Genomic DNA, 26,097 nt, shown 5'->3' with positions numbered 1-26,097 from the left:
TAAGGAATTTCTAAAGAAAAATGAGGAGAAATCAACTCTAAAATTCAACACTCGTCTGATTTTGATAAAAGATATTGAGCATGTTGTAAGGAATGCAACAAATAATTGGAAGAATGTATATCTTCTTCACAAACTGAGTGATTTTTCTATTGATCTGAAAGACAACGATGATGATGATGATAAAGAAGAGAAAGATGAAGAGGAAAATGTTGAAGAAATAACCCATTTTGATAATGAAGAGGAATAAGAGCAAGAGCCTATTGAGGAAGAAACACAAGATGATGAGGAAACTGACCCAGTCAAGATTGTTGCAATAGTTATAGCCTTGCTTCGTCATTCTCCAAGCAAGGTATTGACAACATCAAGCACAGAGACAACCTCTACAAGATTGATTATGACCAACATTCAAAGCACAACTAGCCAATCAATCTTTGCACCAATTCAACTCAGCACATCATTGATTGAAGTGACCTCCACTTCATCTATAGAGCTGTAGACTCTTCCCTTTTCTACTATGTTGGCTACATCAATTTTGGACACATCAATTTTGAATACATTAGTTTTGGCTTCTACAAGTATTTCTACAATAAGTGCAGTATTAATTTTTACAGCTAGTCCTATTATGTCTACTATTGTTTCCATTCCTAGTAAGGAAGAAATAAGTGTAAGGACAGTTGAGACCAAGTATCAATCCAATACAAAAATTTTGGGCCATGGAAAAGAAAAGGAGGAGGAAATAGACCTTGATGAGGATATAGTGATCCCAAATTAGGACATATCCAAATTTAATCCAGATCAAATGTAAACATTTGGTAAACTTCTCCAAAAGAAAGCCAAGCAACAGAAGCTAAGAGAAGAAAGAGACAAAGAATTTAAAATCATTGAGGATGCCAAGAATATTTTGGTAGAAGCTATAGGTATAGAGGTTGATTCATCTCAACCAATTTTTTTTTAGCTAGCAAAGGTAGTCTAGAATTTAATGAAGATTCAAATGGATAGGATAAGTTACTGTAGAAGGCAGAGAAGAAATTTGAAAATAAGGTGTTAGAGCACATTGCTCAACAGATTGTCATCCACCAAGTAGAACTCTCTACCATTTTGGGCTCTCTGGAAACCTCTTGTACAAATGTATCATTAATTTTTGGTAAGTTGTGTAATGTTTCAAATTTTACTTAGGAAATAAAGGACAAATTGTCCAAGATTGATGAAGACCTCAAGGTGAGTGCTGAGCAGTTGCAGCTTGACCCGAGTTCAAGCTCTATACATTTCAATAAGATTAGATTTTTGACTGATATACAGGTAGAAATACTTAAGGAAGAAGCCAGAATTAGATATACATTAGTATATATTCAGAATATGATTCTTCCCAACATGGATGTACTACAAAAGCATATTGCACATTCCAAAACCCTCATCCATGACAAAAACTTCTCCATAGCAGACCACATGACTGAATTGTTAATAGAAGTGCAGATTGCACTATACACATGTAAGGCCTTGCAAGACAACTGGGACAAAACATTCGCTATAATACTCAAGGTACATTAAAACTTTTTGTCTCATTTTGGCATTAATATGTAAATATATAGAATAAATCTTTGGCATAATTATAAAAAAGGGAGAGAAGGCATAGAAGATATAGGAGGAGAAGATATGGAGAATATATGGAAATGATGAGTTATGAAGGAGAAAATGTAAGAACTGATACATGAGTTGTAAAGGAAAAGGGGGAGATAGATGTGAGATAAATGTATAGCAAGTATGTACAGTATATTGTATAGGAGCCTTACTATGTACAGAAATATATCTTACAAAACCAAATTTGAAAAATCTCAAAAACAATATACTCTACCGAGCTAGAATCACAAGATGATGGATAAAGATATTCAAGAACTCTTTTTGAATTCGGTTATGGCTAGTAAATGTTTTTGTCACTAATGACAAAGGGGGAGATTTTTGACATATCAGTCAAGTTTGTTATTAGTGTCATACACTTATTCAAATTGTAAGTATCTACTGAGCTTATTGTACAATTAATAGTGTTAACCAAGAATTTTAGTTGTTACTGAGTTCTACAATTGCTACTAAGTCCTTTGGACAAACTCTAGTGTTAATCGAGCAATTACAGTTATTGTGAAGATAAGCAGTATAAACTGAGCATCTCAATGTATGTTGAGTTTACCAATGCAAACTAAGCTATGCAGTGATTACGAAGTTTGTGATTAATGTGATGCAAGTCCAATGTTAACCGAGCTACTCAATGTTAACTATTGGGCATTCATTTTGCACGAGGTCAACGACAGGAATCCATTGCGTAATTCCTCTCTTAAAAAGCAAATCTTTTTAAGGATCCACTCCAAGGTTTTGTGTTTGTCTTGTGACATACCAAAATCCACTCAATAGAAGATAAATCTGAGTGTTCACAAGGAGGCCTTTGTTGGTTCTAAAAAAACTTTTGTCTTGGAATTGAAGTAAATATGTTCGCTATCTCAAAATAACACGACAAAGAGAACAATATTTTTGTATTTTCTATTTTTTTTATGAATGCAACTACCAATGCAACTAAAATGTGTTCCTATTCTAACAAGGGGTTAGCAAAGCAAATAACTAAACTGAAATCAAATAACATGAAATTAAAATAATGTGAAATTGAAATTCCTAAACAAACATAAGCTACAGAGCACAACACGCTACAAGTTAAACCTTTGAAGAAATTGGTAGGAAACCAATGAAAACAAGAGCAGTGCTACCTAGAACCCACTGATGCAATCGTCAGTGAGAGACTTTAACAAATCGAATGATATTTCACTCTTCATCAAATCGTAAGGCCACAGAAAGTGCACTCATGCAAGACAAAAAGCTATGAAGACACAATTGGGTGATCTCTTCTCAAGCTCGTTACATCAGCAAAATTCATAAATCTATAGCAAATAGCAAAACTAAAAGATCACATGACTAGAAACAACGCAATAAACCTTTGGCTCAATCACAATCTCATGAATAAAATTCACAAAAACATGACACATTTAGGCAAGAATCACTACACTCCAAATGGGAGCACCAAAGCATAATTTTATTGCATAATAATGGCGGCCCTTGTTACATTTTACAAAGGGGTATTTATAAGAAATCGTCTCCTCAATTTGTATTGAGAGTGAGAGATATCTTCATGCAATAAAATGTTCTTTAAAACATTAAAACAATCTAAATATATATAGACTATCAACTAATCTAGTGCTTAGAGGGACTCCATCCATATTTTATTCATTAATTGGATGCATGAGACCTTTACATGTCAAAAACAATGAAAGCATGAGAGAGAAAGTTGGAGGAAGCCATAAGTCAAAGTGGAAGTACATGGAGGCACCAAAAATAGAAGTTGGCCCTTCACTAGGTGTGTGTCGGAGTTAAACTTGCCATCAAAATGTACTTCTAATGCATGGAAAGTATTTTTTTGGATCTAGTAGTCAACTACTAGCACACCTCTGAATTGTGGAGCTATGAATTTGCAGAGTTGCGGAGCTATAGACCTCTACAGGGTCAAAATAATATTTTACCTACTGTCAAAATTGAAATTTTGGCATCTGGGTTTTGTTCTTCTTCATCGCAAAGCTATGTTTGGATGTTTGCCCTTGAATTTCTCTATCATCTTAGTAATTTTAGCCACATCTGGAAGATCTAAAGCCTCATACTTTTCCTTGACCTTTTGTCTATAGTTGTCCACCTCAATTTGAGTCTCTGCAAAGTCTCTAAGTTTTGTGTCCAATTCTAACAATGGTTCTTCCATCTTGAAGACTTGTCTGACATCTTCATTACTGGATGATTCCTCTAAAGTCCTCTTGAAATTCTCCACTACTACCTCAATTGGAAACAACTTCTCTCATTCTTCATCTTCAAAAATGTCCAAGCATGCATCACTATACAACTTTTCTGCTTCCAAAATTTGCTCTCGGGCTTGGTCCTTTAGCCTATGTATCTCATCATGCAATGTTTCCATCATTTTATTTCCATCCACTATCTTCTCTATCCAATCATCTATCATGTCTAGCTCTTCTCTGATATATACATCAATCAGAATGTGGTACCTTTGCCCTTTTATGGCTTGTAGAGTTTGCAAATCTTTGCTCCATGCCCATAACTCATCCATGATACTGAAGTCTTGCCTCAAAATTTCCACGATCTTATCAACATTCTCTTGTGTAGCATGAAACAACTTCAAACTTCCTGTGATTATAGTGACACCTTTATCGTCAAGGTTGTCTCACCATTCTTGACAAGCTTTCAAAAATGGATTGAGTCATACACCTTCACATTCTCTAAGAATGGTATTTAGAGTCTCCTCAGGGTGTTCAAGGTCAAGAGGACCAACAACTTTGGCTAGATATCCCTTTAGGATCTCAACTTGCCTTCAAAGAGTTCATAGTTCAATTTCATCTTGCTCCATGTGCTTGAGAACCTCTTTGACTCCCATAGTCATCACCTATCAGGCTGAATCTCGCGTAGGCTTTCCCAACATAACATCCTTCACTTCATAATTCTTAAGGCTAACGACTTCTACATATGTACCTTCAGGAGGGAGGGCCACTTGTGCAAATAAATCCTAGTTCTGTATGGTAGTGATAAACGCAAATGGCATTGCATCATATAACAGAGACTCAAGTTTGTTCAAGATCTCTGCAATATCACAAATATCATCCTCTAAAGCATAGAACTGATGCTTGGCACATCTCATTATCTCCTTTCAAAACCATCTCGGGATATGTTTTCCTGCAGATTTGGCTCTTGATGACGAAGGGGTATTTTCAACTACCTCATTCCCTTTGTCACTCTTTCTTGGAGTCGTCTCCTATTGTGAAGACTCTCCTTCTATAACCTCAGTCCCCATAGATCCTGTAGCTTGCTCCTCAGAATCATGGGAAGGCTATTGTGTATATTCCACCATCTGTCCCTCTTTTGATGTTTCATCAGTAGCCCTTGAATCTGGTTGCTCTTGTGGTAATGGATCCTTTTGAACTTGTTCTTCTTCTAAACTTGGAGGTGGGGGAGTTAATAAACCCTTATCTACCACCGTAATCTGTGGTGGAGATGGAGGAGTGAGATCAGGAACCTATGTTTCTGGTGGCATCTGCGTCCAGTCTTCCTATTGGAGTTCACCTATAGAGGTGTCTCTAATATTATCTCCAACCAACTCTATACCCATGGGCATAAAATCAAAATCTATCATGGAGAAAACATCCTCACCTCCTACCCTTTGCTCATTCACCCACTACTGCACTTCATCTTTTGAAGAAGAGAGTTCTAATGGTTCTACTTGGGTGGATGGCGGGGTACTGGTGGCACTCTTTCTTCTTTCCAACTCTACAACTTTTGCTAACTGAGTTCTTCTTTGTAGGGGTACCTATTCCTCCTCTTCTAATTTTGTTTCTTCCTCATCATCTTCTTCTTCCAAAATAGTTTCAAGAACAGATGGATTAGGTACTAGTCTTCTACTAGTCCTTTGTCTTTTCTTCATCTTAATCTTGATCCTCTTATGTTTCTTAGAGACGGAAGGAGAAGAGGGCTCTTCTTGTACAGGAGGAATGGAGGCTTATGGGATCTCTCCTTCTTATGGTTGGCTTGGTACAATAGGAGGCAACTGAGGTTCATCTTGGATTTTAGAGGCTCCAATACCTTGGGACTTTTGTGAGCTCTATTCATGCTGCTAAGAAGACACATGTTCTGTAACCTGTTCTATCTGAATCCTCTGAGGAGAGGTTCTCTTCCTCTTTCCCCTCCTTTCAGGAGGGTGATAATATCCCACTGGGTGATCAAAATGGTAGACTATCTCTGGCCTAATAGGAGACTGGAGCGCCAAGATAGGAACTATGACTTTCCATCCCTTACCCCTTTTTGGGCGAGCATGTGCATGGAAGATTACAGTATCAGGAATTAGATCAAGTGGAAAAGGTTTCTTGATCTAGTCCTTTTTCATTCTAATGACATGTCTCACTCAATGATTGATGTCATCTCCGTCCTCTCTATCAACTTCTACATTCAGAATGGGCTTTTCACCAACTTTATCTGTATTGAACAGGGGATCCAGTAATTCTTTAGAGTCTTGTAGCCTTATCTCATGAGGGATAGTCAAATGGAGAGCCTTTTCTGCTAGATACAAAGTCATCCTACAATAGTCCTTGATGTAGACATCATAGTCATTTGTGGCATTCATCCAATGATCTTCAATGGAATCTTCATGATGGAAGTCCTTTGTCAAAGTATGGCCGAGGGGAGTTGTATTCTTCAAGAGGATAGTTCTCCCATTCCCAATCGAAGGTCAGAATGTCTTGTTTTCGCTTCACCTAATATGACCCAATGACCAATGGCCATTCCTAGCAGGGTCTCCATTATCTTTTGATCCTCTTATAAGTTGACTCAATTTTTCAAGAGATCTCCAATAGGACCAGCTTGTCACTTGGATATCTTGGGAGCTTCTTAAGATTGATAGATGCACCACCTACCCGAATATATGTGAATGTCTTGAACTGAATGAAGTAGGCTTCAAGAGCTATGATTTGTGCCTTGGCTTCATTGAATAACCTCTTCCCATAATCTCCCTCAATGAATTTAAAGATCACAAAGATGAATGCATCATTCATGATCCTATACTCCTTGCTCTGTGTTAAGAGCTTCTTACCAACTGAGGGTAAACTATGTATGGTCAGGCATTGGGATCCTGCATACTACCCTTCCTGTACAACCCAGGATAGTTTGTTTCCCTTGGTACAAGTAGGTACACCATATAAGAAGTCATGTAGAACTTCTTCTTATCCTTTACCATTTTATGCTGCTGACACAGGTTTTCACTTAGTGTGGTGGCCCAATCCAGTGGTATCTTTGCATGCCTGATGGTCTCAATGAAGTTGACCATGAATGGAGTGAGATGACCCGCAGTGGGTAAGCCCATGACTCTTCTCAAAAGAATGATAGAGTATCTGATGTCATCCTTCATATATCCTCCACTCATATCCACTTTATTGATTGTCTTTCCCTGAGGTGGCTTCTCAATGAAATATAAGGAATGTATGATATCGATGGCCTCTTGATGATGCTCCTTGTACTATCTATCAACTGCTTCATAGGAGAGTCAGATGAACTTATCAGCTCTAGGAAGATGGGAGACTCTCTCAATGTTATCAGGTCGTAGATCTAAGATGACTTCTCCAATAACACTCTTGACTACCCTTTTGTCAAGAACGAAGTGTCGAGATAGGGTCATGACCAATTCAACTGATTGCACCAACAAAGGATGTGACGCTGCACTCACTAATCTGAATTGGATCAATGCAGACACCAAGGTTGACCTTTGTGTTGGATTGTTACAGACTCTTAGGAAATTTCCCGATTGTGTGTGTTCGAGGTTGGTATCTTTGGTCTCAACATAACCATCATGTAACCTTGACTTTGGGGGTACGCCTTGGAACTTGAAAACAACTGGTTTCATTGTTGCTCTGGATGTGGACGCCATTTCATCATGTTACCTGCACATCACGAGAAAAAAAAAATGTTATTAGTCACTAGATAGAATAAAAGTAAAACAATAAAATTTTTTTAAAAACATTTCCCTTGGGGACTTATGTATTTTTTTTGAAAAAATTTTACTCCCTTTTTTTTAATTGTTAAAAAAAAAAATTATCTTTTTTTTTGTATTTAAAAAATATATATATAATAAAAAATAATTTGACATCCTAAGGGCATGCGCACCTAAGGCATGCAATGTCGGGCACGCGACACCCGGCCCGCGACGCCAGGGCGCACAACATGCGGCACGGCTTCGCAAAGGCCATGGCGGGGGGGGGGGTTTGCTCACCTGCTCTGTTGGCTCACCAAAACAAAGTCAGATGAGAAAAAAGATGAAGGGGGGAAGGGAGTAAGGGGGTTTTATAACCCTTCTCCCCTTGCATGCATTGAGTAATATGGGTGCTGCACCTCAGCGTGCACGCGTGCGGGTGAGTGAATTTTTTTTTTTTGAAACTTGCATTTAATTTTTTTTGAGTTTTTTAATGTTTTTGTGATTTTGACTTTTTTATTTTTTTGTGATTTTTTCAATTTTTTTTGACTCTATGACTTAAACATTTAACAAAATTTTCTTCTCCTGACTCTCGAACTATGAGTCCAAGAGTCGAAAAAAGTAGGGGGATCTCATTCCTAGCGAGGAATGAGGCATGTTTTGTAGACACCATAACAAATAGCCCTAGAAAAAAGGAAAAAATGACCAAGGCATTTCTTCACTAGCAAACATTTCTCAGACATGTGTCAAACACCAACCAAACTTTGGACTTCTCAAGCGTCTTTCGGATGACTCTTCAATCAAAAACTCAGAACTTGAAACCTTCCAACTTAGTGTGTGCATTGTGTATTCATTCCTTTTGACCTGCTAGGATGCAGTCAATCAAAGTTTTCTAATAACTTAAAACAATCTTCCACTCCTCCTAGCTCATTCATTCAGGATCCCCACAAAGGCTTTTTATCAATCAATTACTTGACCAGATGAGAGAATCAGTACATGGGCTCTTGGCGGGATGCCACATTCTTTTAAAATTTTGGCTTTTGAATAATCGCTCCATGTAGTTCAATATGTTACTTTTGATGGAACAATACTTTGAATACAAGATACTTCATTTTTTTGAAAACATTTCTTTTGCCATTTTAGATCTTTAGAATCCTTCAAGCTTAACACCGTCTTTTCTCTCTCTCTCTCTTTTCTTTTCTTTTTTTGTTATGTATCCTGACTATGCTGAGACTGTGTAGCCAGAACATCGGTTCCATTTCTTGGATTTGATCTCTTGTGAACATCTCTTGCATTCCTCTTTAGAACTTTCAGAAAACTCTCACGCCAAATCATTGATTTTAGTAACCTTTTGAGGAGACCCCTCCTGTTTGAACTAGTTGAAATTTGGATCATCTCTTGCCATCTTTGACTTCAAATCAACAACACCTAAAACAATCAAATCTTTAAATTTGCAAAGTGTTGAGAACTTGGTGGTCTAGGCCTCTGATTTCCAAACTAAAAACCCCCTATTTCCACAAGAAATATCCGTTGCTTGGTTGGTATAAGACACACAATCATCTAAATGTTTTGACAAAGAAATACCTCTTCCTAAAATTGGAACCAAAGAGTGGTTAGTGAAATCTTAAGAGAAAATCTCAAGTACAGCTTACCCCCTAGGAATAACACAACTTTGAAAAGAAACACACGAATGAAAGCAAACACACAACATGAAAGCAAACACACTTGCGGAAATAAACACACTTGCAAGAATGAAAATCTAAGCTAAATGCGGAAATGAAATCTAACTAATTCTTTTTTTGTTTTTTGTCTTTTAGGCTTCAAAATAATGCTTCAGAAACTGCCCATTTATGGGCAAGGGAAGAAATTCCCCCTGTAAGAAACTAAGCCTAAAAGTGTTTTCTCCCATAATTTTTGTGATTTGATAAGGGCCTATCCATAAGCGTTGAATTTGGTATGACTACCTAATTTTTTTTTTGCCTTATCCCAGAGTAGAACAAGGTTAGAAATCTTGAATGAATTGATCATGGCCCTCTTGTCGAACCATCTTTTCACAACAGCTTGATGTTTAGCCATGTGCTCCAATGCAGCTATTCATTTTTCATCCATCTCTAAAAGATTCATCAATATGATTTGTACTTTGTCAGCATCTTCAGCATACCCACTCATGAATTTCAAAACAAGAATTCTGAGGTTAAGTGGGAACATTAGTTCTTGCCCATAAGCAAGCAAATATGGAGAAGTTCCCAAGCCATTTTTTACTCACTCAATCTGTCCATAGGGCTTATTTCAGTTCAGTATACCAATCCCTAGGATTCTCCTTCAACAATCATTTTATTACTGTGATCAAGTTCTTATTTGTAGATTCTGCTACCCCATTTCCTTGTGGGTAGTAATTTGAAGAGAACTTGATAATGACTTTGTTTTCAAATGCCCATTGGTTCAAGAATGCAGATGCAAATGTAGACCCATTATCACACGCAAGGGCGAAAGGCATTCCAAATCTAGTAACAATGTGTTCTTCCAGGAAGTCAGTCACCACCTTAGCAGTGCAATTTTTGAATGTCTCTGCCTTCGTCCATCATGTACAATAATTCATAGCTGTAAGAATGAATGCATGTCCAGTTGATGATGGTGGATTGACTGGACCTATGAAATCTAGTTCCAAATTTGTGAAGGGGTGCACCTCGTACACTGGTTGTAGTGGCATTGTTGGGTGCCTCTCTTTATTAGCACTAGTTTGACATATATGGCAAGAACACACATGTTCAAAAGTATCCTTGAATATCAAGGGCCAAAAATAACCTGATCTTAAAATCATGTGAGTTGTTACTTCTGCCGAACCATGTCCTGTACCATACTTGTCATGGAAATGTTCCAAGACATCCTTGGCTTCTTCACATCCTAAGCATTTCAGATAGATCCCTTCTTAGTTCCTTTTATACAACTTGTTATCAAGTAACATGTAAGACTCGCATTTCATCTTAAGTCCCCTATGTTGTGAACTATTCATCCATTTGGGGCATTGGTCTTGTAAGAGATAATAAATAATATCTTGGTACAACACATCCATCACCAATCCTTGGTTAATATCAACTTGTGATACAACCATCTTCTTTTTATCATCTTCATTTTTCTCATCATCAAACTTGAATTCCTTTTAATTTCCATCTCGGTTATCAACTATCATTTTTTACAACCCTTGACCTCTAACTAATCTCATAGATTTAATTTCAAGATCAAATTCTTGAAGTATGGCCATCCACTTTCCTCTTCTTTCACCAAGTTCATTCTGCATCAAAAGCATCTTTACTGTTGGATTAGGTACAATTGCATACACCTTAATTCTGAGTATGTAGTGATGGAACTTCTTTACTTCCTTGATCAGCACAAAGGACTGTTTATCAAGGTTTGAATATTTCAACTCTACATTCTTCAAAGGACAACTCATAAAAGAAATTGGTCTCTCATCTTCCTTCTCTCTCTTTTGTGTCAGGATCCCTATGCAAGAGTGTTCAAAAGCAAAGGAATAAATCTTGAAAGGTAACTCGTAATCTAGACTCACCAAAACTGGGGTTGTTGAAATGGAAACCTTGATATCTTCAAATGACTTCTTTATCTCAGGTGCCCATTCCATCTTAGCCCCTTTCTTGGGTAATTCATTAAGGGGACAAACTATCTCTACAAATCCACTAATGAATTTTTGCACAAATTTTATCTTTTCGAAGAAAGACTTCAATTCCTTTCAACTGTGTGGAGGTGCTAACTTCAAAATAGACTCAACTCTATCCAGATCAATGGAGATTCTAACATCAAAAATAACATGTCCTAGGAGCTTTCCTTTAGTAATGCCAAATGAACATTTCTTGGGATTGAGGGATATGCCATATTTACGACATCTATTGAATACCTACCTTAGATCAACAATATGGGTACTTCGATCTTTTGAAAAGATAGTCAAGTCATTCATGTAGATAACTATACATCTGTTAATCAATCCTTTGAAAGCTTCATCCATTGCATGTTGAAATGTAGCTCCTGTGTTAATTAGTCCAAAGGGCATCCTTCTGTAGGAAAAAGTTCCCCGCTTCATTGTGAAAATCGTCTTTAGCCTATCTTCTTTGTCAAACATCACCTGATTATATCCCAAGTAACCATCCCAAAATGACATCATTTTTTAACCATTAACAATTTGCAATACCTCATCTAGTGAGGGTAGAGAATAGTTATCCTTCTGAGATGCTAGATTCAAGTTACGAAAGTCAACACAAAGATGAATCTCTCTTGTCTTCTTTCGCACGGGAATCAAATTGGCCACCCATGTGAAATGGCAGATAGGAAATATGATCTTAGCATCCAGTAACTTTTTACTTCATGATCAATGGTTCATTAAGAGGATTTACTGGTCTTTGTCTTTATCGAAATGGCTTGGCATTGGGTTTAAGTGGGGTGTCATGTGTGATAATCTTAGGATCATAAGTTTTCAACTCTTCATTGCTTTAGGCAATGACATCATTATACTTGGTGAGTAATTTGAGCATGTCATCCCTTTCTTGTGAGTTGCACACTTTTCCTATCTATACCATTCTTGGTTCTTCATCAGTATCCAAATTGTACGAATCACATTCTTTGATTCCATTTTCTTGAGTTTCCCTTCTATTGAGTGTTGATTCATCATGATCAAAGATACATTCAAGTTCAACCATCCCGTTAGGAATAGTGTTAGTTTTTTAATTCATTATCCCATCTTCATCTTCAAGTCTATCATTCGATGCATCATCAATTTCTTGTCTCTCAAAATGATGACTACACATGATAAACTCAAGTATATGTTGATCATCTTGAAAGACCTAAAAGTTTGTGATATTATTAGGGATGGATGAAATAGCGACCAATTCTACTGAAAATCTTTTCAACTTGGTTCTTTCAACTGGTTGCAATGCACTGGCTAAGATGGCAAGAGCATCTACTACCATGTTCTTTCTTCTTGGAATGGACTTGATGTTTAAGGCCTCAAAGCCATCCAAGATGTCTCATACCATTTTCCTATAAGAAAGTAATCTTTTGTCATTGCAAGAATATATGGATTTTACTTGTCGTATGACCAATTCGGAATGCCCTTCGATTTTAAGAGCTATGAATCCTTTCTCTAGTGCAAATAGGAGTCCTCGGATTAATGCCTCATATTCTACACCATTGTTAGTACATCTAAATTGCAATCGATATGTGACATAGAAAGATCTACCTTTTGGGTTGATTAATTCGATACTTGCATCGGCTCCCATCTTGCACCTAGAACCATCGAAGCAGAGTGTCCAAATTGCATTTTCCTTGGGTTTTCTAACTTTATGCTTATTCGTCCTTAACCTCTCTTTCACTTGAGCCTTGAATGATTTTTTCTTAGGAACCCATTGTAACATTCCTTGTGCAGGACTTGATGAGTCCCCTTCATAACCTATAGATAGAGGAAGTGTGTGTTTTTCTTATTTATCTTGAATTTCCCCTATCAACTCTTTGATTTCCTCAACTTTAGGTTTAGGATGAATGACTACTGAAGTCCATCCTTTACCTTTCATATATCATCTTCTTCTTTGAAATTTGATCATCCCTGGAGGAGGAGAAGACAAACCTCCACCATCTAGAGAGGTATCACTGTACGATACATTTAGATCGTCACTTTCTTCTTCAGTCTTTTCAACAATGTGGGATGAGTTCACAGAATTTTGACTTTCTATGAGTTCATCTATTGAGGTCTTTGTATCCTTGTTTTCCATCATGTAGGTCAATACCCTCGCAACTGCTTCTTGACAAGATGAACATTCAAATTCAGAGTGACTAGCTTTGTGTAATCGAAAAAATCTCGAAAGGAGGAGAATGTTTGGATCAACTTCTTCTCCTAAACATTGTAAATTAGTCACCATACTATCTATGAACTGTGTCACGGTTTCACTTTTGGGTAATGACACCTTAGGTTCTTCATTATGATCTTAAGGTGTATTGATTGGAACCATATCCAATACCATCACTTTGTATGAACCCAAATTTGATTGTAAGAATGCTATCTCATTCAGGGCATTATAATCTATGATCATTATTTTCAATTTGGGCTCAACATCTATCTTGATTTGATTGTTCAATCCTTTCCATGGCAACCATAATTGAGTGAAGTCTGTAGAGAACCATCCTCTCGGAAATTTCATCCATTCTTTACTCAGAAGTAATCCATATGTCTCTGGGATATCAACCACATGTATGTCAATAACATCTTGGATATGAGGATCAACTATTAATTGTATCCACACATATTTCAATACCCCAATGACCTTCGCCTTTGTTTTATCCAACTATATCACCACTCGATTAGAGGGTTGAGGACTAACTCCTAGCCTTTGAGCTATTGATAATGGCATTATGTTACATAAAGCTCCCAAATCAATGAGGAAATTATGAATATTCTTCCCATATATACTTATGCTCAGCAAAAATAGGGGTACCTCAACTTTCTCTTTGAACATAGTGGGCATTACTTCTGCAGTATTTACTTGTTGCGACATCGTCTTTTGAGGGATAGCATTCATATTGTGGGAAACCTTTGTATTAATTAATGTCTTCATGGAACTTCTCTTTGTTGTAGACAATTCTGTAACATGTCAAACATGGACATCTTGGCTTTAGTTTTCTTCAGATCTTCTACTACATTGTACTTTTCAGTAGACCAAGCCGGGTTCTTTAGTATTGTTGGTATGTTCACTTGATTCTAATATTGTTGTCCTCCCTGGACCAGTCTTACTAGTGGCAGATTGTTATTTGCTCTTGGATCGGGTGGAGTTGGTTGCAAACCTAGAGGAATCTCATCCGTCAAGGGATCCTTTCTATTTTTGAGATTGTATGTATTCTAATTGTCATTTTGAAATGCAAACATCTCATCATGTTGAAGGTCTGGTTCTTGGCTAAAAGGGAATGAGAATTCCTCATTTGCTTGTTGTTCCACTTGTGTATTCTGTGTAGAATTGTAAGATTCCAATAGCATAGCATTGAATTGAATAGGAGGATTGTCATTCTTTTGAGTTTTGATTCACCTCTTGATTACCATTGTAGTATGAACCATTGTTGCTAGGCACATTTTGGCTATCATCATACCGATTGATATCAACATGTTGAATGTTGTTGTTGTTGTTGTTGTTGTCAGCAAGAATGCTTCCCATCGTTGCTAGGCACATTTTGGCTATCATCATACTGATTGATATCAGCATATTGAACATCGTTGTTGTTGTTGTTATCAACAAGAATGCTTCCATTATTCGGTCGAGTGTTCCATTGTCAATTTTTCCTTTGGAAGCCATTGTTGCGATGAGGAGGATTGAAGTTGTTTCTTCTGCCATTGTTGTTACTATTATTGTTGAAGCTCCTATTGTAATTCTGACCAAAATTGTTGTTGTAGGGGCTAGCACTATTTCTTTGGAAGTTGTTATTTTGTCCCTGTGACAACCTAAGACGTGTCAGTTCATTGTTCATTTGTGACATGGTCTTCTTCATTTGACCAACTACTGAAAGAAGATTGTTATCTTCTTCCACAGGAACTGTCACTTTTTGTTCAAATAAAGTTGTTTTTGGAGGCTCATACCCTGGATATGTTATCACTTGAGTTTGTAGAGCAGGTGCCTGCTGTAATGGAACTAGGTTCATAGGTATGAACTGGCTAGGCACAATAGGTGCTCCTATGAGGTATGTTGGTATTGTAGGGACTACTTGTGCTGGAAGCATCATTCCTCCTCCATCAAGATTGTCTTGCTTCATGAATGTGATCACTTCTTCAAAGACTTTATCCAATATGTCAATATTTGCTTCAAGAAGTCTTCTAAAAAAGATCATAGTAAGAGGGTCCATAGCATTCAAATAAATCTGAATAGCAGCTTCAACCAATATGGTGTATAGTGTTTCCAATTTGCGGTAGGCCATATGGAAGTGATGGTTGAAGCGTGAAACTATCTCAGCTGGGTCCCTTTTAATTGATATGAATTGATGATGTATCACAGCTGGATTGATGAATGTTTTGAATTGTTCCAACAATAATTTTTCAAATATATCCCAATCTCCAATGCATCCAAGTGGAAAATTGACATACCAATTGAAGGAAATTTCTCCCAAAGAGTAGGGAAATAAACGAAGAACCACGTCCTCATTAGCCACTTGCTTTCAGCTGCACATTTATTTGAAAACCTTGACATGATCTTTGGCAGTTCATGTTTCACCATAGATGAATCTTGGGCAAAACTTCTCGGGATTCTTTGGGAGGTCATGGAGCACACCTCTCAAGTTTATTGGTGAGTCCACAACATTTGCAAAAAAGGCCATTGGAGGGTTTGGTGGATCTAACAGTGGTTGTTGGGGAGTAACTATTAGAGTATGTGGTGGTTCACTAGGTGGTTGGAGTGGAGGTGGAGTTGAAGAAGATGATGAAAGTTTGAATGGGAGTGGTTGAACTCGAGATGTTCCCTTGTCACTATGTGGTTTACAAAAGTGGGTAAGCTCGAAAAACTCGTGTGCACTTGGTGTAGACCTTAATGCTCACTAAAATGGCAATTTTGGATCAATATCCTCTAGCTTGCATCAAATTTGGTAGAAAAGTGCACCTCTACAAAAGTCCACTTTCTCACTGTTTTGAATTTTGCGCACCACAGAGTTTTGTGGACCTGTGGATTTGTGGAGCTGAATTTTTGAAAATTTTAGAAGTATTTTTTGAACTTATATGGAGTGCAGATTATTGCAAGGGTGTAAAATTCCAAAACTTTGTCAAATTTTCTTCATTTTTGGGAGTATGTTCAGTTTGTGGCCCTCCTTCTAGCGCCACTTTTGTTGGGCATTTATTTTGCAATAGGTCAAAGGTAGGAATCCATTGCATAATTCCTCTCTTGAAAAGCAAATCTTTTTAAGGATCCACTCCAAGGTTTTGTGTTTGTCTTGCAACATACCAAAATCTGCTTAGTAGAAGACAAATGTGAGTGTTCATAAGGAGGCCTTTTTTGGTTCTAAAAACACTTTTGTCTCATAATCGAAGTAAATCTATTCGCTATCTCAAAATAACACACCGAAGGGAATAATATTTTTGTATTTTCTATTTTTTTGATGAATACAACTAAAATGTGTTCCTATTTTAACAAGGGGTTAGCAAAGCAAAGAAAAAAACTGAAAGGAAATAACATGAAATTGAAATTTCTAAATGGACATAAGCTACAAAGCACAACACGCTACGAGTTAAACCTTCGAATAAATCAGTTAGAAACCAATGAAAATAGGAGCAGGACTTCCTAGAATCCATTGATGCAATCTTCGGTGAGAAACTTTAACAAATCGAATGATATTTCACTCTTCATCAAATCGCAAGGCCACAAAAAGCTATGAAGACACAATTGGGTGATCTCTTATCAAGCTCGTTACGTCAGCAAAATTCGTAAATCTGTAGCAAACACTAGAACTAAAAGATTGCATGACCAAAAACAACACAATAAACCTTTGGGTCAATCACAATCTCATGAATTAAATTCACAAAAATATGACACATTTAGGAAAGAATCACTACACTCCAAATGTGAGCACCAAAAGCATAATTTTATTGCATAATAACGGTGGCCCTTGTTACATTTTACAATGGGGTATTTATAAGAAATTGTGTCCTCAATTTGTGTTCAGAGTGAGAGATATCTTCATGCAATAAAATGCTTTTTAAAACATTTAAACAAACTAAATATATATAGACTATCAACTAATATGGTGCTTAGAGGGACTCCATCCATATTTTATTCATTAATTGGATGCATGAGCCCTTTACATGTCAAAAACAATGAAAGCATGAGAGAGAAAGTAGGAGGAAGCCATCAGTTGAAGTGGAAGTACATGGCGCCAAAAATAGAAGCTGGCCCTTCACTAGGCATGTGTTGGAGTTAAACTTGCCATCAAAATGCGCTCTCGATGCATGGAAAGTGTTATTTTTGGAACTGGCAGTCAATTGTCAGCACACCTCTAAATTGTAGAGCTACGAACCTGTGAACCTGCAGACCTATAGAGCTACAGAACTACAGACCTGCGGACCTCGATAGGGTCAAAATCTCAAAATTTTACTAAGTGTCAAAAATGAAATTCTAGCATCTGGGTTTTGTTCTTCTTCATCCCAAAGTTATGTTTGGATGTTTGCCCTTGAATTTCTCTATCATCTCAGTAATTTTAGCTACATCTAGAAGATCTTCAATGGCATCTTCATGATGGAAGTCCTTTCCTGCCAAGCTTTCTACTTTAACCACATTGTCTAAGTATGGCCGAGGGGAGTTGTATTCTTCAAGAGAGTTCTCCCATTCCCACTCAAAGGTCAAAATGTCCTATTTCTGCTTCACCTGATATGACCCTATGACCAATGGTCATTTCCAACAGGGTTTTTGTTATCTTTTGATCCTCTCATAAGCTGACTCAATCTGCTAGGAGATCTCCAATAGGACCAGCTTGTCACTTGGATATCTTGGGAGCTTCTTAGGATTGATAGATGCACCACCTACCCGAATATATGTGAATTTCTTGAACTGAATGAAGTAGGTTATGAGAGCTATGATCTATGCCTTGGCTTCATCGGACAACCTCTTCCCATAATCTCCCTCAATGAATCGAATGATCGCAAAGATGAATGCATCATTCACAATCCTATACTCCTTACTCTGCGCTAAGAGCTTCTTCTTCACCAATTGAGGGTAAACTATGTATGGCCAGGCATTGCGATCCTGCATAATGCCCTTCCTGTATAAACCAAGATAGTTTGTTGCCCTTGCTGCAAGTAGGTACACCATATAAGAAGTCATGTAGAACTTCTTCTTATCCTTTACCGTTCTCAGCTGCTCACACAGGTTTTCACTTATTGTGGTGGCCCAATCCAGTGGTATCTTTGCGTGCCTGATTGTCTCAATGAAGTTGACTATGAATGGAGTGAGATGACCTGCTGTGGGTAAGCCCATGACTCTGCTAAGAAGAATGATAGAGTATCTGATGTCATCCTTCATATATCCCTGAGTCATATCCACTTTGCTAATTGTCTTTCCCCGAGGTGGCTTCTCAATGAAATATAAGGAATGTATGAGATAGATGGCCTCTTGATGATGCTCCTTGTACCATCTATCAGCGACTTCATAGGAGAGTTGGATGAACTGATAGGCTCTAGGAAGATGGAATAATCTCTCAATGTTATCAGGTTGTAGATCTAAGATGACTTCTCCAGTAACACTTTTGACTACCCTTTTGTCAAGAACGAAGTGCCGAGATAGGGTCATGACCAATTTAGCTGATTGCACCGACACAGGATGTGACACTGCACTCACTAATTCCGATCGGATCAATGCGGACACCAAGGTTGACCTTTGTGTTGGATTGTTACAAACTTTTAGAAAATTTCCCAAGTTCGTGTGTTCGAGGTTAGTATCTTTGATCTCAGCATAATCATCATGTAACCTCGACTTTGGGGGTACGCCTTGGAATTTGAAAACAAATACTTTTGTTGTTGCTTCGGATGTGGATGCCACTTGATTACATCACCTGGACATCACGAGAAAAAAAAAAACATTATTAGTCACCAAATAGAATAAAAGTAAAACAATAAGTTAAAAAAAAAAGGTTTCCCTTGGGGACTTTTTTTTTTGTTTTGAAAATTTTTTACTCCCTTTTTTAAATTTTTTTGTTAAAATTTAATCTTATATATATAAAGAAAACAATTTGACATCCTAAGGGCATGCGCGCCAAAGGCATGTGACGCCGGGCACCGAGGACGTGTAGCACCCAACACGACGTCAAGGGTGCGTGACACCCGGCGCCTGGCGCTCTTGTCAAGGGCACATAGCGTGGCTTCACAAAGGCCATGGCAGGGGGGGTTTGATCACTTGCTCCCCTGGCTTGCCAAAACAAAGGGGGATGAGAAAAAAGATGAAGGAGGGAAGGGAGTAAGGGAGTTTTATAACCCTTCCCCCTCGCATGCGTTGAGTAATATGGGCGTTGTGCCTCGGTGCATGCGCGTGGGGGTGAGTGATTTTTCTAAAAAAAAAATTGAAACTTGCATTTCAAAATTTTCAAGTTTTCTAATTTTTTTTGATTTTGACTTTTCTATTTTTTTGTATTTTTTCAAAAATTTTCAACTCTATGACTTAAACATTTAATAGAATTTTTTTCTCCCGACTCTCGAACTATGAGTTCAGGAGTCAAAAAAGTAGGGGGTCCCCATTCCTAGAGAGGAATGGGGCATGTGTTGTGGACACTGCAACATTAACCAAGTGACTCAGTTTATATCGAGCTCAAGGTGATAGTGTTTACCGAGCTATGTAGTGGTAAACAAGTGACTTAGTTTATATGACAAGTTTCACAGTATTCATCGAGTCATCAATGCAGACCGAGTTCAAGACTACTTAAAAGGAATTAGTATGGACCAAGATTCTACATCCACCGAGTGCATGATGATGCCGAGCATTGATAGTGGATGTCGAGTATTAGAACCTCACCAAGTCAATCTTCAGAACCCGAGTGTCTACATTTGAGCTGACTTTGTAATATTTGTGTAAACTTGTATTGTGGCCAACTTTGTATTTGTATAATTGGATTGATATATATGTAATGTATTGTATCACATCCAAGGTGTGTGAATAAATGCATGCAATTAATGTGATCATCAAAGAAGAGCAGAAAATGTGAATTACAAAGGCTACAACAGTATTAGGAGCAGCAAAGATTCATCTATCACAACAAGGTGATTTATACACTCAAAGGAATCTCATTTAGCAAACCAAGTTGCAGATCAGAGATCAGTTATTGCTTCATCCTAACAGGTGGATTAGTCAAATCCTTTTACAAGGTAGACCTAACAGTCTTATGCAAATCTCTTCACCAAGTGCATACTTCATTGTATGTTTTTAAATCCCCTAACAAGGTGGACCTAGCAATCCTTATTGCTCCTAATAGAGCTGATCATCAGAAGCAATCAATGTAAGCCTTAACAGGCCAACTTTGCACTACAGTACTAAAGCTTGTGGGTATCATCCTCACCCCAATTACTTTCTATTTGGAAGGTTTCTAGGTCACCAAATCTTTATGTCAAAGTGTTATGTATGCTTTCATGTTTTTAGTTTTTGATGCATGCAGTTAGATCAATATTGGATTAATTGTTAATTAGATTAAAGTTTTATAAGTTTTAGAAGTTATTGATTCACCCCTCCCCTCTCAATAAATTAGCCTTTAAGAATATTTCCAACACTATCTTGCACTCCAAGAGACATATCTTGAGGCATTCTATTTTCTAGATTCTACTATAGGCACATCCCATTCATTTTCTCATTTTTTTGCATTTTGATAAATATCTTTCTTATTTTAGGTCTGGAGATTGATTTTTTTGTTTCAAATGATTTTTAATGGGTTGTATTATCTCTTGTATCAGCCTTTATCTCTTTTGATCTTTATTGACGTCCTTTTGTAGTATTTTTGCAAACGCATTGAGATAAAGTGCCACTCTATTGCATTTCGAGATCTTACACATCTTTATGTTTTATTGTACTCACAAAGTGCCTTAGGGGGTTTCATGTTGGCCATATTCACCATCTTCCTTTATCAAGTGAGTTTTCCTTCCACGACATTAGCCTCATGATGTGTCAATGACATGTGTTATTATAGGTGTTTGTACTTCTTTTGCACTCTCGATGTTCCAAGTTCTTTCTACAGGAGATATTGCATTCACTTTCAGTGATGCCTTACCTCTCAACATTATAGGGGGGTTATGTTTATTCTATTTCTTTCTTGGTTTGATGGAGTGAGTTATGTATTCAATATTTGATCCTATGTACTAGGCAATTACAGTGGTTGGATACCTATGCATTTCGATGAGATGAATCATTTACCATATAAACATGCTTTCATTCCTATTTGTGGAGGCCATGAAGATACCTTCCATCTTTCATTGATAAACTTTTTAGACTCAATCTTCTCTACCTAGTCATGTTCAATACAGTAAAGGTCCTTCAAATCAATAGTTTGGTAGTGTTTGCAGCTTCATGCTTCAATGATATTCTTCATGATAATCTTTTGTTCCTATCTTCTAGAATTTTCTTTCCATCTCTTTTTGGAACAGGGTTTTTCCTATGTGGTTTTCTCTATTTCTCCTCTTTACAAATATTTGGTTGTACTTAGGCACCTCATCAGGCCTTGTTATTGGGACCTAATTTTCTTTCAGCAGTAGTTTCTAGGTTTTTAGCTACTCCCTAAGTTTATCTTAAGGGGGGGGTGTTAGAGTAATAAGATATTGCCTTATTAATTAAATCATTTTAATTTAATTATTAAGTCACTTATTATCTCTAGTTTACTTAAGCTAAACTTTAGGCATATAAAAATTAATTCTTTTATTAATTATCATCATGCAACCTAGGTTTTACCATGTTAGGGTTTTGATCTCCTTTTATAAGGATTGGTCTCTTTATAATTTATTCATTCATTGTTGATAATAGCAATCTATCCTTTTGCTCATCAAGAATGTCTCAACTATGGATCTAGTAATTTTAGCCCCCATAGCTTTTTGCTTCTCTCTTTTGTGACAGGTGTTTGCATGCAGGTGGTTCTTGGGAGCTATGGGGTTGATTTTTCATCAACTTCAATAGAAAAATCTTGTCTTGTAGTATTTGCATCCCAAAAGCTAGTACACTACATGCTAGCTCATAATACACAATTTTTTGCTAGGATTGATCCTCTTAAGTACCTCCTAAGTAAAGTTGTGCTTATGGGTAGACTTGCTAAATGGATGATGATTCTCTCCAAATTTGAAATTCAGTATATCGAACATAAAGCCATTAAAGGACAAGCTATCATAGACCAACTTTAATTTTCTGCTTCAATATAGTGCTCCTATGTAGATAGACTTCATGTATTCATCTATTATGTATGTCATATAAAGGACTTGGAAAATGTTCTTTGATGGATCCCATACTGAAAATGGTGCTTATGCTGGTATTTTGTTCATTACAGCTCATGGCTTCTTGATTCCTAAGTCCTACAAGTTGTTCCCTTACATAAATAACATCGCATAATATGAGGTCATTCTACATTTTCAAGAACATGAATATCTTGGTTGATCTCTTGGTGGAAGGGCTAGGTTGCCCTACTTATGATTTCTGTGATAATCGAGTCATGAGTATTATCGTTGGAAATGACTCTTCTTGCTATGTTGCCATTTGCTCCTACCTCTATGACCAAATTATTCCTGATAACCTAACTTGCAATGAAAAACCACTAACTAATTTGTAGTGCTTCACATTATACCCTTGTCTTTGGTGATTTGTATTGGAAGGGTCTGGATGGAACACTTCTTAGGTGCTTAAAGATAGATGAGTCTGAATGAGTTTTGGCTGAAGTTCATAATTATGTTTGTGGGCCTCACTCTAATGGCCTTGTGCTTGCTCAAAAATTGCTTACGATTGGTTACTATTGGTCTGCTATGCAAGAAAATATCATGCATAATTTTAAGTCCTTTAAAAAGTGTTAGTTACATGGTAATTTAATTCATGCTTTTGCACATGAATTGATACCCTCTATCATGCATTGTCTTTTTTAACAATGGTCCTTTGATCTAGTTAGAAAAATACATCCTAGCTCCTTGAGTGGACAAGTTTATTATCATTGCTATTGAATACTTCACTGAATGGGTTGAGGTTGTCTCACTTTCTACTTTTGTGAAAAATCATGTTGCTCTCTTCGTATTGAACCACATCATTTGTCACTATGGCATCCCCTCCTCTATAGTCACTGATAATAGAGGACAATTCAAAAATAAGGACATTAGGCATCTTTGTAAGAAATTCAAGATTAAACAACATTGGTCCTCTATTTATTATCCCCAAGGGAATGGTCAAGATGAGGCTTCAAACAAGATATTTCTCTCAAAATTTTGCATAGAACTATACATAAGTCTAGGAGAGATTGGTACTTATAGATCAATCTTACACTCTAGGCTTAAAGGACTAGCATACACACACCTACTGGGGCTACACCTTTTACTCTAGTTTATGGTTTTTTTTTTTTTCTACCATTACAAGTTGATATCCTTTATTTTTTAGTCTCCTTGAAAAGGTTAATCATTGATGAAGATTATAGAGCCATGAGGATGCATGAGCATGAAATCCTAGATGAACATTGTAAGGATGCTTTTGATTGTATAAGAGGATATCATAAAAATAATGTCTACTAGCTAAATAAGAAAGTTCATCCTAGAGAGTTTCAAGTGGGTTATCTTTTTCTTAGAAATAATCCAAAAAATCAACACAATAGAGAAGAGAAGGGCAAGTTCAAACCTAATTGGCTAATTCCTTTTATAGTTAGTATTGCTTTTGTCTATGGTGTTTATCAACTTTCTATTCCTAAGGGAGAAAAACTCTCTAAACCCATTAACATACTTCATTTGAAGAAGTTCTATGCTTAGTGCCCTTGTTTCCCAACACTTGTACATACCTTATAATCCTAAAGAAAAAAAATCATAAAAAGTCCTAAAACAAAACCCTGCCAAGTGGTGAAAACCTAGAAACAGGTGCTACTTGAGACCCTTGCACCTATGTCTATAAATATTTTTCTTTGTGCTCTAAACGACCCATTTCCTTTTGCTTTGCCTTGCCTAACTTGGAAATGAGTCTTGTCTAGGTCTAGGGGGCACAAAACCACATGGCTTATTAGGGTCTCCTTGTTGCATTGGTGTTTCTTTGTCAACTCATTAAATAATATTTTTCAGCACTTCCCCTTGACCTTAATTTTTTCTCAACAGTTATCAGATGCTTTTCCAAGTCTAGGATGTTGCAATACTTCTCATTGATAGACTTAAGTCCTAAGGAGATAGTCATGTGACATCCACACATACACTTAAACACTAAATTTGGTTGAGACTCATTGACTTTTTTTCTTTCTGTACTTTTTATGATGATTTCTTTATTGAGTACTCCCTTCCTAATAGTCTCTTGAGGATGTCATGAACTAGAGGAATGGGGGCATGGGGCATGTTTTCCTTTGATTTTTGTCCATGAGTATTCTTTGTAGCTTTTAGGTGTCTTGTGCATCTTTTGTGACCCCCTTGATAGTTAGGATCTACAACATACCATCCTTGTATGTTTTATGCAAGTGTGTGCTAATGGTCATCTCGACATTTTGTGTCTCGATGCAAGTATAATCTTGCTACATTGAACCTAGGGAATATAACCACACTATAATCTTGACCTTCATGTCTTTGATGTGTAGGTTAGGTTCCCACACTTCTATCTGATGCAAACCATATTCATATCCTCATAGTTATGCTAGTGATGATTGTATGATATCAAAATGTCCCTAATAAGGTTTGATGATAAAAAATAGTACCTACTTATATAACACTTGGAATTGTACCTTTGCATAGTAGCTTTCATTTTAGGTTCAGTTTAGCTTAGCTTTGCATTTGAATGTTGAGAGAGTCTTCTTCATCTTTCATGGATGTGTTGGCTAACTACATTCTTCTTCTCTCACTTCTTCTCAATCATATCTTGTCATCTCTTCTTGGCTTTCTCTCACCTCCTCGCTATCCTATCATCATAGGGGGTTAATATCATAATCATATATAATCTATCAAAGTACTAAATTTTTAAATCATGAGTCCATATCATGACATAGAGCTAAGAATATGAGAGAAAAAAATCAATACATCTATAAGAATATTAGCATAAGATAAACATACATAAACATGAACATATGTATCAACATTACATGGAAACATAAACATATGTGCTAAAACATAGAGATACATCCATCACATGAGCATAAAAGAGACAATTACAAAGTGCTAAATCTAAAATCTAGAATCTTGTATATAAATGGTGAAATATCTAGTATACATCCAACATGAGTCCAAAATATAGTTAAATGTCTCAAAATGATACATCAAAATTGTCATAATGGCATAGAGCTTATAAACCTAAGACTGGATCCCTTCTCCTATGTATGATGTGGTTGTGGAGGAGGAGCTTTGGTCATATCTAGTGGTGGCACCACTCCCTCTGATCTCCCTACTTGTTCTGAGTAATCAAGGACTCCCTATCTTGGAGACATAACAACTTTGTATGTTGCATAGTAATAAGAAACCCTCATACCATGGTACTCTACCTCTCACCTTGTTGTATCTCTCTCCCTCGTGTACTCCTCATCATGAGCATACTCATTTATGAGTTATTGGTCCCACATGACAACAACAATATATATCTATTAGAGCTCTACCTCCATTGCTCTAATATGTTGATCACATAGATCCTCTCTTCTCGCTACTATAACTAAGGGTTGTCTCTTCTCTCTATCCCACTCCTTCTCCACCAAAAGTCATCTAACTAGCCTCTCCTCCTTTGTTGGCTCCTCCTCCTCCTCATCTACCCTCACTATGCTCCTCAACCTTGTGCGACTACTAGATGGAACTCTAGAGTTGTTGGGCCTATCTCACCTTCTCCCTCCTCTCCCTTTGTCTCATCCATTATCCCTATAATCATCCC

The sequence above is a fragment of the Cupressus sempervirens genome, chromosome 3 (genome assembly GCF_028749045.1).
Source record: "Cupressus sempervirens isolate cs-2001-9-10 chromosome 3, ASM2874904v1, whole genome shotgun sequence".
Taxonomy (NCBI): Eukaryota; Viridiplantae; Streptophyta; class Pinopsida; order Cupressales; family Cupressaceae; genus Cupressus; species Cupressus sempervirens.
The sequence above is the reverse complement of the archived record's forward strand: the minus strand, read 5'-3'. Positions refer to the sequence as shown.